The 5482-nt window shown below is 46.9% G+C and overlaps 1 non-coding gene across 1 annotated transcript; it reads left to right on the top strand.

Annotated features, from left to right (window-relative positions):
* Positions 1-2219: 2219 nt before the first annotated feature.
* trnap-cgg (transfer RNA proline (anticodon CGG)) lies at positions 2220-2309 on the top strand. Its single transcript is given in 2 exon segments — positions 2220-2255; positions 2274-2309. It is a non-coding gene; the product is annotated as a tRNA-Pro (tRNA).
* The last annotated feature ends 3173 nt before the right edge of the window (positions 2310-5482 follow it).

The following is a 5482-nucleotide window of genomic DNA, read 5'->3' as shown; positions in this document are numbered from 1 at the left end:
CTGAGAGATAGGATTTAAATGTATTTGGAAAGGCAAGAATTGACTAGGCATAGTCAGCATGGCTTTAAGCTTGGGAAATCATGTCTCACAAACATGATTGAGTTTTTTGAAGAAGTAACAAAGTGGATTGATAAGGGCAGAGCATTAGACGTGATCTATATGGACTTCAGGAAGGCGTTCATCAAGGGTCCTCATGGGAGACTGGTGAGCAAGGTTTAATCTCATGGAAGCTGAAAATGTGTTGCTGGAAAAGCGCAGCAGGTCAGGCAGGATCCAAGGAGCAGGAGAATCGACGTTTCAGGCATGAGCCCTTCTTCAGGAATTCATGGAATGCAGGGACAACTAGCCATTTGGATACAGAACTGGCTCGAAGGCAGAAGTCAGAGGGTGGTGATGGAGGGTTGCTTTTCAGACTGAAGGCCTGTGACCAATGGTGTGTCAGAAGGATTGATGCTGGGTCCCCTACTTTTTGTGATTTATATAATGATTTGTATGTAAACGGAGGAGGTATAGTTAGTAAGTTTATAGATGACACCAAAATTGGAGGTGTAGTGGACAGCAAAGAAGGGTACCTCAGATTGCAACGGGACCTTGATCATGGGCCAAGGGGCTGAGAAGTGGCAGATGGAGGTTAATGTAGATAAATATGAGGTGCTGCATTTTGGAAAAACAAATCAGAGCAGGACTTTTACACTTAATGGTACGTTCCTTGGAAGTGTTGCTGAACAAAGAGACCTTGGAGTTCAGGTTGATAGTTCCTTAAACGTAGAAACGCAGGTAGATTGGATAGTAAAGAAGGCTTTTGGTGTGCTTTCCTTTGTTGGTCAGAGCATCGAGGATAGATGTTGGGAGCTCATGTTGCCACTGTACAGAACATTGGTCAGGCCACGTTTGGATTATTGCATGTAATTTTGGTCTGCTTCCTATTGGAAAGATGTTGTGAAACTAGAAAAGGTGCAGAAAAGATTTACAAGGATGTTGCCAGTGTTGGAGGGTTGAGCTATAGGGCGAGGTTGAATAGACTGTTTTCTCTGGAGCGTCAGAGGCTAAGGGGTGACCGTATAGAGGTTTATAAAACCATGAGGGATATGGATAGGGCAAATAGACAAGTTCTTTTACCTGGGATGGGGGAGTCCAGGACTAGAGGGCATAGGTTTAGGGAGGGGAGTGGAAAGATATAGAAGGGACACAAGGGGCAACCTTTTCACGCAGAGGGTGATGCATGTACGGCATGAGCTGCTGGAGAAAGTGATGGGGGCTGGTATAATTACAACATTTAAAATGCGTCTGGTTGTGTAGATGAATAGGAAGGTTTTGTAGGGATTTGGGCCAAGTGCTGTCAAATGGGACTGGATTAGGTTTGGATATCTGGGCTGCATGGACGAGTTGGAGTAAAGGGTCTGTTTCCGTGCTGTACATCTGTGTCACTCTGTGAGACTCCATGGGATTATCTACCCAAGAGAGCAGTTGAGACAGCTTCATGAAGTATATTGAAGACACAGTTGGATGGGTTTTTGCATGGTAGGGGATTTAAAGGTAGTCGGGATAATGCAGGTTGGTGGAGCTGTGATCTTAATGAATGACGAAGCAGGCTTGACCAAATGGTCTCCTCCTGCTTCTGTTACTATGATTCTGCAATACTGCGTTTCCCGCGACAGGAGTTTTCCCACGGCACAAAGGAGGTTTTCTAAAATAAATTTAAATCCCTTGCTTTGCTTGAACTCAAACTGCATTGACTTGGAGGAGAGTGGGATTTGCAAAGTCTCCTCCCCTCCACACGTGCCTCAACTGCAGGACAGCTGTCCGGCCCGCCCTCCATTGTTGACGTCACAATGCGGTGCAGCCCCGTCAGTTTCAGAGTGAAACTTCCTCTCTCTTGGCAGTATCTTGGAGCAAAGCAATGTCTCCCTCTTTCCATATACCATCCTCCAGCAGCGAGGGGGGAGGGGAGGTAGGGGTGGGTGAAACACTGTTCACTTGTAGCAACTGGAGTGAATCCAGGGAGGGGGCAGACGCTCCAAAGGTGCTCAAATACATTCTATCTCTCTTAAAACTATTTTCCTTGTGTATTCACTCAGTTTGGCACGTGTACAGTTTGCACTCTCGAAAAGGATTGCTTCTTTACTCATGTTCACAACTAAAAGGTTAGATTCTTATGGATCTGAGCAGCATTTAAGGGATTGGCACGTGTTAAAAAATGCAGGGCCGCTGGGCCGTGTGGCTCGTTGGTCTAGGGGTATGATTCTCGCTTCGGGCCTTCTACTGTGTGGACGTGCGAGAGATCCTGGGTTCAAATCCCGGACGAGCCCTTGCTTCTTACGTTGCCTTGTGCGAAAACGGCCAATCAATTCTTTCAAAAGCAGCTTCGTTCAACGAGATCCGACTTCCTGAATCAGGGATGGGGCAGAGCTACCATTACAATGAACGCAGCAAAGGCAGCACTTATGCAAAGCGAAACTAAGTTTTACTTCACACAGAGGGTGGTGGGCGGTTGGAACGCATTGCCAGCAGAGGTGGTAGAGGCAGGCACGGTAGATTCATTTAAGATGAGTCTGGATAGATGCATGAGGGGGTGTGGAGTAGAGGGATACAAATACTTAGGAATTGACCAACAGGTTTAGACAGTACATTTCGATCGGCTCAGGCTTGAAGGGCCTGTTCCTGGGCTGTAAAATTTCTTTGTTCTTTGTTCTATATGATGTATATCTGATATTGTTGGCTGTTGTAAAAGTTTCTTTGTAATTATTATTCACCTTCTAATGTAGTAATGGAGTTACGTCCTTTTTTGTCATTTTTTTTAGCAGGAAGTCATTCAGCAATTTTAATGCCCTTCTTTTCTCAAGCAGCCTTAACATTTCATTTTCATATCCTTGATTCAGCTCCATTTCCAGCATCTTTGTAGGCAGTTTGTTCCATGTTATTGTCACTGGAATGAAGTTTTCCTCCATACATACCGAAGCCTATCCGGCTGCATGAGGGTTTTCAGGTTTCTGTGGCCTGGATAATATGTGATCAGCAGGCATCTGGCAATCTAAAGGAATTGCCACCTATGTTATGTTCATTTAACTGTACTGACAGTGGTCACTTATTTTGTGATTTTTCCTTGCAGGAAGACGTGCAGAAAGAAATCTGAAAGCAAATGATACATCAACTTCTGACAGAGCCACTTGATTCATTGGGCCTTGAATATCAGCAGCCATTCCAATCAAGAAGACATGTTTGCTTGAAAGATTTTGGACGCTGGTGTGGCAGGAAGAATACTGAGACACCCGAGTGAGGGAGATTCAGTGCGCTGACTGTGAAAAGTGCTTCAAACCATTTACTCAGCTTATGGGAATCAAACTCTCACCCCTCACGGTGGGGATAGACTGGTAATTTCAAACCCAGAGTAACACAAGGGAAGCTCCTTCAATGGGGAAACCGTGGAAATGTGGGGACCGTGGGAAAGGATTCCCTTCCCCATCCGTGCTGGAAACCCACAGACTCATTCACACCGGGAGAGGCCATTCACCTGCTCAGTGTGCAGGAAGGGCTTCAGTCGGATCTGCCATCTGCAGATGCACGAGTGGGTCCACAAGGGAGAGAAGCCATTCACGTGCCCCATGTGCGGGAGAGGGGTCACTCAGACAGCTGCACTGCTGACCCACCAGCGGGTCCACACCGGAGAGAGGCCATTCACCTGCTGTCAGTGCCGGAAAGGATTCACCTGCTCCTCCCACATGCGGAGGCACCAGTGAGTTCACGCGCCATCGCAGGGGGATTGAAGGAGCGATGGCCGAGTGCCAAGTGCTTATGCACGAAACGCGATTCTCCTGCCCCTTGGATGCTGCCTGACCTGCTGAGCTTTCCCAACACCATGCTCTCGACTCTGATCTCCAGCATCTGCAGTTTTCACTTTCTCCTCGAGGGCAAGGTTGGACTTGTCTTTTATTCACTCATTCACTCCTTACAGCCTCTCCTTTGTTGTGGCCTAACTGCACATACATCAATGCAAGTTTCATAAAGATTTTTGCAGCTTTTTTTTGGAAAAAATAACATTCTTCCCGACTTTAACGAAGTTTCTGAATATACGGTTTTAGTTAGTCTCAATTTTAAATATCAACTATTTCCCACATGCCGTGTTTCACAGGTAAAGTCATCACCATCCATTCTCTCTCTCCCCTGAGAAAGACTTCATACAGCGATCAAAGAGGGCTGAGGCACGAGAAAGGACGATTGTGGGGGTGCGGGGGATGAGGGGGTCGCTGGGGGTGGTGGAGAAAGGAGGGAAATGGACTGGGGAACAGAGTGGGGTTCAGAGGGTTGGGGGAGAATAGAGGGTGCAGTGTGAGGAGAGAGAATGGGCAGGGGGCAGTGAATGGGGAGAAAATGGACGGGGAGCAGAATGTGAAGAGAGAGACGGCACAAATGCCACGTTCTCCAGGACTGGTGTCAATGTCCCACGAACTGGAACCCACTCCTCCTACATTTCTCACAATACACGTGGCTAAGGCAGTGGAACCATATCATCCCTACAGGCCATTCACACCGACCTTCCCAACAGCATCCCACTTACTCACTCGATTAGGCTACAGCCCTGCAGTTCCCCATGGCTATTTCCTGATGAAGGGTTTTGCCTGAAACGTCAATTCTCCTGGTCCTCGGATGCTGCCTGACCTGCTGTGCTTTTCCAGCTCCACACTCTCGACTCTAATCTCCGGCATCTGCAGTCCTCACTTTCGCCCAGTAAGGGGTAAATGTTCTATTCCTAGTTTTTCAGATCTTTTAAAATCTTTCTCCCACACCCTAAGCCTTTACCCTCTAGTTTTGGAATACCTCTACCCTGGGGAAAGGACAGAAACGTTGAGCAGCCAGACAAAATGCAAAAGAAATAAAATGTCGAGGCACAGCGAAAAAAATCGGCAAAATAAAATAGCGTCGGCATTTGTCTCCCGTATTCGCATTTGGACGCTTAATATTTGTTATGATCGGGAGGTGCCCGTGTTGGACTAAGGTGTACGTGTTCAACGTTGGACTGTTGTGCTGTATCAGAGTTGAATATTGTGGCGCTGGAAAACCACAGTATGTCAGACAGCAACTGAGGAGGAGGAGGGTTGACGTTTCGGGCACGAGCACTTCATCAAGAGTGACGTGTGGATAGACAAAGGGGTCTCAGTGTCCTTCTACACCAGTCACTGCCAGTTGTCAGAAAGTGCAGCAAGCAATGAGCAAAGCAAGTGGTATATCAGCGAGAGGAATTGAGTTCAGAAATGAGGATGTCTTCCTGCAGTTAGGTCGGTTATTGAATTTATTCAAGGCTGAGTTCATGTGACTTTGAAGAACGAAGAAGTTATGGGAGGAGGCAAGAAAATGGTTTTAAGACTAGTACATAACAGTTACAGAGTCATACAGCATAGAAACAGACCATTCAGTCGAACACGTCCATGCTGATGGTGTTCTGAAACTAAACTGGGCCCACCTGCCTGTGCTTGGCCCATATCCC

Source organism: Hemiscyllium ocellatum, unplaced genomic scaffold, assembly GCF_020745735.1.
Source record: "Hemiscyllium ocellatum isolate sHemOce1 unplaced genomic scaffold, sHemOce1.pat.X.cur. scaffold_268_pat_ctg1, whole genome shotgun sequence".
In the NCBI taxonomy this organism is placed as follows: Eukaryota; Metazoa; Chordata; class Chondrichthyes; order Orectolobiformes; family Hemiscylliidae; genus Hemiscyllium; species Hemiscyllium ocellatum.
This window is presented reverse-complemented; position numbering and strand designations above follow the sequence as displayed.